Genomic DNA, 11098 nt, shown 5'->3' on the forward strand with positions numbered 1-11098 from the left:
GATATCTTAATGTAAGGACGTAATGATAGCAATTTAGGGGACAGTTTATTGCTATGTTCATTAGTAGAGTACTCAGCCAACACTAAAGTTTTAAAAGAGTATATAAAATTGAGAAACAAAAGTAGTGAATTAGATAATAATTGGAAGGTAGATTTTTATCAAAATAAAATATATGTACTGGGAACACTAAATAGAAAAAAATGATAAAAATTCCAGAAACAATGACAAAACCTATTAATTGTAAAATAAATTACAAACAGATAACAAGTCAACTGTTTGGATTTATACAATATTTCTAGCTATCAAAACATTATCCAGTATTATGTAAAGAAGGCGTATTCTTCACTATACTGTCACGGTTTTCCATGAAAAGCATATAATATATGTTACAAACCATCAATGTACTTTACTCACTGACAGAAGGAAATCAACATGTATAATAAAACAAAGCTATATGAAAGCAGTCAATATTATGAAAATTAAAGTACATCCTAAAAATGAATTATGAAATTAATGATTCAAAAAACAATGATTTTAGATAAATTATTTTCATGCTTATGATGTATACCATTATTTTTAATCTATTACATCTATAGCACATTATATGTTGGTTTTCTCTTGAACCATGTTTGAGGAAGCTCAGATTATATGTCCCTGATTAGTTACCAATTATCGACTTGAATGTCATAATCCCTATAGGGTTTTAGTGTTGGGTGTAAATAGATGGAGGAACATTGGGGCTCATTTATTAGTAATGTTAGCAGAATTCACCTCATAAAACTTACAAATAATACATGTACCCCCAAAATTAACAATTGTATTATTTGCTTCAATGTTCTCAGTAAATTTTAGAATCCATTTTCATTTTACAAGGCATCAATCTTTGCTCTTTAATAGTGTTCAGTCTCCCAGTTTTTGAATCTCAGATTCTTTTCTGATGGTGAGAGGCTTGTGGCTAGAGTTATTTGAGATGTCGTAGTTTACTTTCCCCAGTCCCTACTTCATGCCTTCTTTTCCTTCATTTTCTCTCTCCTTACTGTTTCTTTTGGTGTTATCTTTCCTCCTCTCCTGTCTTTATTCCTGCCATTCCCTTTTCTTCTCCATTTTCTCCTCCTTACCTCCATCTACCTCCTTAGTCCCTTCCTTTTCCTTTTCTATTTCTTTCTCTTCTTCTTTTCTTGCCTCCCTCTTCCTTGTTTACTTGTTCCTTCTTTCCTTTGATCTGTCTTTCCTTTAAAACCTTCCTCTGCTCTTCCTTGCTCTGTCTTTTTCTGCCTTTTAATATTTTCAAGGATTTTACTGTTTTAATTTTAGCACCTAGAAGTCTTGCCTATCGTCAGGTCTTTAGTAAATATTGTTGTTGTATGGAATTGATATCTAATAGACCAAATTATTCCTTACACTGTGATGATGGTTCCTTTTATTTTTTATCTAAATTAATACACAAACAGGATGGAAGCTTATCATCAGAGATAATAAGTAGCTGGCATTTACTCTGTTTTAATTCTAAATGCTATGAAACATCCCACCATAGTGTGCATGTCTTGTCTTATACTAAAATAACATAGCATATCTCATACTAAAATAACAAAGTAAAAGATTCTTCATTAGAGATTGTAATTTATTTCTGACTAATGTTTAGGCACATTCTTTTGGAATGTATTTATTTATTATAAATAAAACAAATGAATTGAGTATGCAGTGATATGCAGTTTTTTATCATAAAACTGTTCATTGTTACCTCCCTAAATTTACTTTAAAAAGTATTTTAAAGTAAAATATTAAAAGTATTTGTCATATTGACCCACTTTGAAAACTAATACTTTTTAAAATTGGTTTTGAACAGACAGATATTTCAATGAAGATTTGATTCTTCAATTTTATGTTTAAAATTATATCATCATTCTATTATTGTATTATTCAATATGTAAATTATGTTGTTATACATATAATAAATGACACTGTTTTGAGACAATCTTTTATAATAATGCAATAATACTGTTTTAATATCATCATATGCATATAATAAAATAATCCTGAAATAAGACTGTCAAAAATGATAAATACTTTGATCAAGAAATGAAATTTTTAGGAGTTCACAATTCTAAGAATGGCATTTAGATGTACAGGTAATGAAGCAGAAGTACGTGTGGACAATGCCCCACTCTGTGATCACCTGTGTCCAAAATGTGAGTTTGAATTTCACATTTCAGAAACACATTTGAATTTCTACTAAAATTAACATAAATAACTATACAGAATATATTTCAACTTAATTAGCATATCTTTTTAAAACATACCAGGGAGGTTCAGTGAATATGTATATAGTCACACTAATGTTTATTATTTATTTTCAATTGAATAAATAAGGTTGGATCATGCAAATCAATGTTTTTTGAATAAAGAAAGCATATTTTGGCATTTTAGGTTAACCTATATTTTGCCAATGATAGAGACTAACCTATAACAGTTTAAATCATGTCATGCCAGGTAACTATTAACTAAAAGAAAATGTGTTTTCTGACAGTTACAGAAGTTAGGAAAAAAGAAAATTTAAGGACACTTTCATTTAATATGAATTACTCAATGCATTTTGCCAAATGCAAATTGAACAATTTCTTGGCATACATATGAAATAATAATTGTTTTGCAGATTAAGTACATTAATATTATATAAAGTCTAACCATCATTCGATGGAAAACATTTGCCAAAAGCTTGGTCTGCTTTGTGTGGGAGAATATTTTCATTAATATTATCTCTGATTTTGTAAACTTCCTAGAAGCCATTTGACTTGGAAAAGCTTTCACAGCAAGTGGGACAATTTTGAATGATGTTTCTGTTCGAGGCATACTCTTGCCTTTAGGAACAAAACTAATCAAATTTCTATGGTTGAGCATTATTTTGTTGTTATTCTGGAAAATATACTATTTTCTGTAGAATTCTCCTTTTATATCTGCTAGGAGTTATTCATCTTTAATTCATCATGATGCTATCTCAAACATCATTAAAAAATCACAAGGTAGTAGAATAACACAAGTCTAGTACTTTCATATTTCAGATATTCATCTCACCTCTGATACTCATTTTAAATTTTTTTTTTGTTGCTCATTCAACAATCATTGCTTTTCCAAATTTTCTTCCCTAGTTATTCCCAAAAGAAATGGTTTGTTAAAATTTAGTGTACCCATTAATTTAATATTATAATATTCAGTTGTATTTTTTACAAGGTTATCATTTTTGGAACAGTGTGTGAAATGTCGATGAATACCAATGAAAACAAGTCCAAACAATCAGAAAACATATATGCAAAGGTAACCAAAAAACAACAAACTGAGCGGAGCAAAAGCATATATCCTATACGTAAATTTCTATATTCCCAACTAGTAGAAGAGGTGGGGTCTTTCAGTAAATGCAATAATTTAATATGTATTTTAATTTTATGACAATCATTATTAAGTTTGTTTCTTTTGCCAATTAGACTCTGAAAAAATCCTTACATATGCTAAACTGATTTTTTAATTAAATTTTAATGTTTTTCTAGCTTATGATGGTTTTTTTATTCTAATATATTAAATGCAGTACAATTTAACTGACTATAAACACTTAAATTTGCATTAATGTCCTTTTAAAAAAGATTTTTATATCTTTGTTATTTTATTGTATAAATGTTTTGCCTTCACGTATATCTGTTTGCCATGTTTGTTCCTGGTAGGAAGAGGACATCAGAGCCTTTGAAAAGGGATTTCAAGTGGCTGTGAGCCAGTTTACGGGTGCTGGGAATTTAACCCTGGTCCTCGGCAGCTCTTGCTCCTAAATGTTGACCAATATCTCTAGCCCTTAATTTTCTTCTTTTTATAAGTATATATTCATTTTACAAAATAATGTTTTTATTTTGACATGGTCATGTATTTATTTAATGTAATTTTATCAGATTCCGTACCCCATTACCATTTCCTATTGCTTAGCCCCATCATTGCTCCCTTCCATCTCTGTAATGACTTCCCATTTTACCATGTGGGGCAGAAGGTTGTACTTGTCTTTGGAAGACTAGTTTACTTGACTTCAGTGGTTTTTCCTCAATTCCATCCTCTATCTTGCAAATGAAAGTACTTCATTCTTTTGTTTAACAGATAAGCTTCACTGCCTATTTATATCACACTGTCTTTACCAAGGCTTCCACCAAGGACACTTAGGATAATTTGATGGGTGAGCTCTTGAAACAGGGCAGCAACAGACATGAATATTAAGCTGTATCTTTATTCCTGTATATACATTGAACTGGTATAGATGAAAAATTCACCTTTACACTTATAAGGTTTTTTCTGTTGTCTGAATTTATTTTCATACCCAGTAAAGCTGCATGCCTTCATTTTCAATGACATTTACCTTTCATTCTTTTGATAGTCACAGTTTTTTTTAATTGGATATTTTATTTGTTTACATTTCAAATGTCATCCCCTTTCCTGGTTTCCCTTCTGAAAATCCCCTATCCAAACCCTGCTTCTATGAGGGTGCTCCCCGACCCACCCATCCATCTACTCCCTCACTGCCCTAGCATTTCTGTATACTGGAGCATCAAGCCTTTGCAGGACCAAGGAAGGACCTCTCCTCTCATTGATGCCAGATAAGGACCCTTCAGCTCCTTCAGTCCTTCCCCTAACTTGTCCATTGGGATCCCTGTGCTCAGTCTGGTGGTTAGCTGCAATCTTTTGGCAGCTGTATTGGTCAGAATTTGGCAGAGCCTAGCAGTTCTGATTGTAGTGAGTTGTAGTCTCAGTACAGTTTTGATTTCTTTTTCCTAATGCATGGCTGAAATGTCAGTTGTTTTACTTAAAACTTTATAAAATACGTTTTGACTATTTTTATATACTTAATAACACCACAATGTTTTCCATGTTAAAAATAGCTATTCAGCCCATGTGTCATAACACATTGATTGGATTATTTTATCTTTTGATTAGTGTTGGATTATTTATGCATTTTGTATAAGAACCTTTGCTGGGTCCAGTATGGCTTTGGTGAGGAAAGAATGAAATGGTCCTGGCCCTCCTGATAGCGCCAGTGGGGATGGCTGCTGTATGTGTAAGGCTGGTTTTTATAATAATGTACATATTTTACATTCCTACTTCAAGGAATGCACTCCCACTTAAAGTTAATGACTGAATGATAATGAAGAGAGCTCAAGTCCAGTCTGGGAGGCAAATGTGTGCTGATGTCTCATCAAAATGCTTAAGACTAGTACCTTCAGGGCTATCCTTAAGGCTGGGGAAAAGGAAAAAAAAATAAATTTAAAAAATTAAAAATATATAATTTCTCAAAAATAAGGATGTGATATGAATTATATGAGAAGCTTTACAAATCTAAAGGAACAAAGGCAGCTGTGTTCATGAGCCAACTTGTCTGAAAGATACTAAAGAAGGAGATAAAAAGCTTTAGGAAGTGGAGATTGTAGGATAGCCCACCCAGTTTTTTTTCCCCATTGTTGCTGTTTATGCTTATAAAGGCAGATACATTCCTGAGTTCAGGGTTGGCCTGGGGCTGAGCTTTGTGAGGCTCAGGCATGGTAAAAATGGTAATTTCAGGCTTGGGTCCCACACTTGACCTTATTCTCTGTGCTTCACAGGGCCAGACAGATCTCTGAATTCTTTTGAAAAGTTAAAGAAAATGTGTATTTGCTGTCTCCTGTGAATTAAGGGGCTGGGTTCACAGGATGCTGATTCATAGGATAATCAAAAGGAAGGCTGGTGTAAAGAACAAGATTGGTATGTAAAATAAAAGACTGACTTCATGATGGACTAGCCAGAGACTTGTTTTTTAGAGTAGCCAGGGAGAACTGCTTAGAGAAATGTCTCTAGCAGAACCTAGAAAGAGCCATCCAGAAATCTCCAGAGAAAGCAGATCAGAGCGAAGGCAAGCAGAAGAATGAAACTGGCTGGAAAGTGGTCTCCAGAACACAGAGACCAGCCTGTACCCTAGATTGGACTTTGACTCAGTTGCTTTCTCAGCTCACAGACACCCCTTTTCTCAAAAACCCCTCTCCAAGGCAAATCTTAGTTTGGTTAAGTAGCTGGCAATGATTTTCTCTCATTCTGCACGAACTTTTTTCTCTCTATATGTTGTTTGCTCTTGCTGTGCTGAAGCTTTGTAATTCAAGGTGATGCCATTTGTTGATTCTTGTTATTTCTTAGATGCTAGAATGGGACATAGGCTTATAATTGAATCTCCTGAATGCCTTTTATCATTTTAGTTAGCAATTTCAACATTTTTCATCCCGTGTGAAATAGAATACAAATAAGTAAAATGTGGTATGTATCCATTGGGATAGGGGGAACCCTGAGAGATAAGATAGCACTTGTTAGGTTTTGCATGCTAAAAAAAATTGATGGGATGGAAGGAAAGATACAAAGTAGGATCTTCTACAATGTTTATTGGCTACTAGCAGTGTAGAATGTTATTAAAAAAAGACAGTTGTGCACATGCCTGTCAAACTAGTAGTTTAAAGAGAGGGTGGTCATGAGTTTGAACACAGCCAGGGCTACACAATGTGATCAGAGTATGTATCACCTAGTGACTTACAGTTATACCCAGAACTATGTAAATTTAAAAATTAGGATACTATGAGCTAAAATTTTCAATAACTATGCATGATAATAAAATGACTTAAAGCCTTTTAATTATTAGTCTTCAATGTGAGTTGTGATCTCACACAGATTATGGAAACTAGACTTGTAAGTGTTTGGAACTAGCCCTCTGAACATTTTATTCATTTACATCATATAAGACTTCCTTAAAAATTGTTACAAAATTTTGCTTTTATAGAAATTCATTACTAAAGAAATATTTGACCATAACAACATTTAATTGAATATATGAAATATGTCACCATGGCTGTGGATTTTCAAAATAACTGAACTGAAATGAGCACTTATATATTTTGAATTATAAAAAATATATTAATGAATAATTACTTTCAAAAGACCTTCATGTAGAATGTGAAGTTGAACAGTTAACTATCATTTGGCAATAACTATAAGTGGACATCTCTTCTTATAAATATTAGTATGGAAATACTGAGGCTAGATCTGTAATCTGCCACCTAAAGAAATGTGACAAGCTAGAGGAGACATTAATAGCAGTGACATTTCCCAGGGTATTTAAACACTAAATGTTCCAATAAAATGCTTTCTCAGTATATAAACAAGACATATTGACATACTAAAGACACAAAGGAAAAAGCTGATACAGCACATGCAGGGGTCAGAAATATCTTGAAAATGTAAACTCACAAACATCCTCAAAATCAAATGCTAATGAAATTTGCTCTGGGCTCAGTCCTCCACACTTTACTTATTCACGTGTAAATGGCCTTGTGGGAATGGCAGCTTCTGTGTGTGGAATCCTGTCTAGTGTGTTGCAGCAGAAAGGACAAAGGGCTCCTGGAAGGAAGAGAGAAAATTTGAAGTTTCAGGCCTCAGAAAGTAGAATTTTCAGTTATTTTTCCTATGCTTACATTGCTCTTTATGCTTCTTCTCTTCCTTGCATTCTTCTCCTTTTTGCTGCATTATCTGATTTCATTTCTTTCTTTCTTTTTTGTCTCATTGTCTTCTTCCTCTTTCTTCATTTTCTTGATTTTCTAACGAATGGTGCTCATTTTATTGATGAACACAAAACAATATAGTTGGATTACATTCATAAAGCTTGAAGATTGTAATATTAGTTTGTTTAATAAGTAAAAACTCATTGTGTAAATAATGGAAGAAAATAGCAACTATAAAAATGAAAACAACTACAGATAAGCATCCAATGCAGGAAGTATGTGAAGTTGAAATAACATTGAACAATAAAATGTAAATACATTTGGTGAAGATGTTTGTACAAAATAGTTATAGTTTACAGTCATAGCACAAGGGAGGTAAGGTATAGGATGTATTGTATAGGATGTATTAAAAAATAAGAGCTGTCTTAGCAGGTATTCTTAAGTGGGCTGTTGTATGTAATTTTAAAAGCCTGCAGTCAGGCAGTGGTGGCGAATGTCTTTAATCCCAGCACTTGGGAGGCAGAGGCAAGCAGATTTCTGAGTTCGAGGCCAGCCTTGTCTACAGAGTGAGTTCCAGGACAGTCAGGGCTGTACAGAAAAACCATGTGTCGAAGGAAAAAAAGAAAAAGAAAAAAAAAAAGACTGCTCACTTTGGCAGGACATACACTAAAATTGGAACGATACAGAGACGATTAGCATGGCCGCTGTGCAAGGATGACAAGGTAATTCATGAAGCATTCCACGTGTAAAAACCAACAACAATAAAAGACCATGCTAGCTCTTTCTCAAGAGTTCTGCCAGAGCTTTCTCAACCTCTTGCAACTAGCTTCCCCAGGTCACCAGTGATGGCCCAGCTGTGCCCTTTCTCCTGCCTATATTAGTTGCAGTGGATGGAAAACACCAGGCTGCCTTAATAGTTTAAAACTAGCCAGATAACTCAATGACTTGGTGAAGAATACCCTGCCCTATCCTCCTTGGCCTCTGCTTATGGAGGAGGCTACAAACTATAGGTGTCCAGAGACATTCATGTCTGCCTCACCCTCTCTCCCTCTTGTCTCAATTTTTTTCCTCCTGGGACTCACCTGGGTCCTACCTTTCTCTCTTCCCCCTTTGATTAGCTTCTACCTCCTGTATTGACACAATCAAGAACCAATTAGGGAATCAATACCTCCCCCAACCAAGGGCAGGTTGTCAAGAGTGATTTGAACATCATGACAACATCCCTAATTAAATTTATTTGATCCTCTCAGATTAATAGAGTGATTAGTGTTTGGATATTACTTTTGGCATAATTTCTGAAATAACAAATGAAGGTTCGGTGAACTAAAGAAATTGTTTTAATATAGAAGGATTTTGATACCCAGCTACAGTACTAATGGTTCAGAATTAGTAAACACAAGAGATTGTTAAATGATAGTAGTTGAAAGAGACATTTATTAATTACATAATTCCAAGTAATATATGTAGATAATCTTTCTTCAGGAGAATGTGCTAATCAGTCATGTTTTCAAAGTTTTCTATGCACAATTATTGTTTGCAAATACCATAAGAAAAAAGAACAAACAAGCAAGCACACAGATAAAACATTAATTGATAAGAGTAGCGACACTATAAAAACCTTAAGTTTCTATGTTTATTGCTTCACCTTCACAAAAGCTGAGTCATGGAACCTTCCTAAGTGTATGTCACTACATGAATAACTAAAGACAATGTGGTATTTACACAATGGAGTATCACTCAATGATAAAGAAGAATGAAAGCATTGTTTTTGTTTTTCATCTCTCTTTTTTTTTGCCAAACAATATGTAATTGGCAATTAAAATGTCAAGCAAAAAAAAAATGTATCTTTTTTATTTTCAGTTAAATTCTCCTTAAAAAAAATAAATAACCTGTAACCTTAACAGGGAGTTCTTAAAAGAAGCTAACAAACAAACAAAAAAAAATGACTAAGAAATACCTCAAACAATGTTTATCTTACCTTGCTATAGGAAAATGCAAATCAAAACAACTTTGAGATTTCATCACACCATGGCCAGAAAGGCAAGGATGAATACAACAACTTTTAATAAAAGCTTGAGTGAATATTGAATGAAGAGAACTCCTAGATGGGAGTGGAGGGCACTGATAGAGGCTTATACAAAGAACTTCAACCAATCAAAAGCTATAGTGAAACCCAGTCCAAATGGCTACAGCTACAATAAAACTCCAGAAACTAAGGCTCAGGGAATATTGGGGAAAAGAAGAAAGAAAAACTTTAAGAGGAAATTTAGGAAGTTTGCTTTAAGAACATACCACAAAGTAATGTCAGAAACTGCACGTATAATGTCTTAACATCATGATCGCTTACCCATGAGCAGAGCAAGGATGATAGGAATAGACACTTTAAAGTAGACAAGGAAATTCTACTGGACCTCTCCTTACACAGAAAACCTTATGAGAGTCAACTAAAAAATGATCAGATCTATCAAAAGAAAAACTGTATTTCCCCAGGTAAGAACATACTAGATAGTTTTCCAATACCCGAGGAAGGACTATTTTCCGAAAAGATTCATTTGGGTTATATGAGTCTTTGTTTTTTGTTGTTGGTGTTTTTTTTGTTTTGTTTTGTTTTAGTTATTTTTATATTTTAGAAGTTAGTCCTCTCTTAGATAGCTAGCAAACATTCTCTCCCATTCTATACCTGGTTGATTTTTTTTTTTTTTTTTTTTTTTTTTTTTTTGTCTGTGTAGAATCATTTTTGTTTTATGAAGCACCACTTGTCAGTTGTTGGTTGTAAATTTTGGACAAATGTTCTATTTAGAAAGTTCTTTTTTTTTTCCTGGTAATTTCAATGTTTTTGGTTTCACATTTAGGTTTTTGATCTATATGTGCCTAGTTTGGCTGATACCATAAATTTGTAATTTATCTTATTTTATATTTAAATTTATTTATTTAGAGTTTATGAACATCCTTAAATAATTTCTGTTGTCCCTCTTCTTTTGAAACATTTCTGTACTCAAACTAATGTCCTCTTATTCATATGTACATACATGTATGTGTAGGTGTAAATGTATAACTATTACTTGCTGTTTTCATTTAGTGTTACTCATATGTGCATATGAGATGATTGTGTGGATTAGAAAACTACCAAGGGTCTTGTTCCTGACTTATTACCCTTTCTCAGAAACTATAGGTTATGTGTAGCTCTTCATTTAGGGTTTTAGATTTGTGAGTTTTATTTCACTCACATTCACTATCAATATTTTCATTTATAAGTCTGTGTAGGCAATGACATTGAGGATATTTCATGGTTTCAAATTCTCAAAACTTCAATACGTAGAAGTTACTGTCTCACAACTGTCACCCTGAATCTCAGGCTTTTACAATCTGTCTTCTTATCCTTGACATGGAGGTTTTGTTGTAGTTATATCAATTGAGGCTAGTCAGTTGTTCTGTGCACTTTGACTAGTGGTGGGTTCATATAATGGAAGTTATATACAGTATTGGTCTTGCTATATAATTTTCTTCAGAGTGAAGCTAATTTTCTCTGAACTAGGACCCTAAGAATATGGAGCTTATAA

General features: G+C 33.3%; 1 non-coding gene across 1 annotated transcript; it reads left to right on the forward strand.

Moving 5' to 3' along the window:
* Nucleotides 1-8182: 8182 nt before the first annotated feature.
* Nucleotides 8183-8287, forward strand: LOC116082849. The gene has a single exon (XR_004115476.1). It is a non-coding gene; the product is annotated as a U6 spliceosomal RNA (small nuclear RNA).
* The last annotated feature ends 2811 nt before the right edge of the window (nucleotides 8288-11098 follow it).

This window comes from Mastomys coucha, unplaced genomic scaffold, assembly GCF_008632895.1.
Source record: "Mastomys coucha isolate ucsf_1 unplaced genomic scaffold, UCSF_Mcou_1 pScaffold7, whole genome shotgun sequence".
Lineage (NCBI taxonomy): Eukaryota > Metazoa > Chordata > Mammalia > Rodentia > Muridae > Mastomys > Mastomys coucha.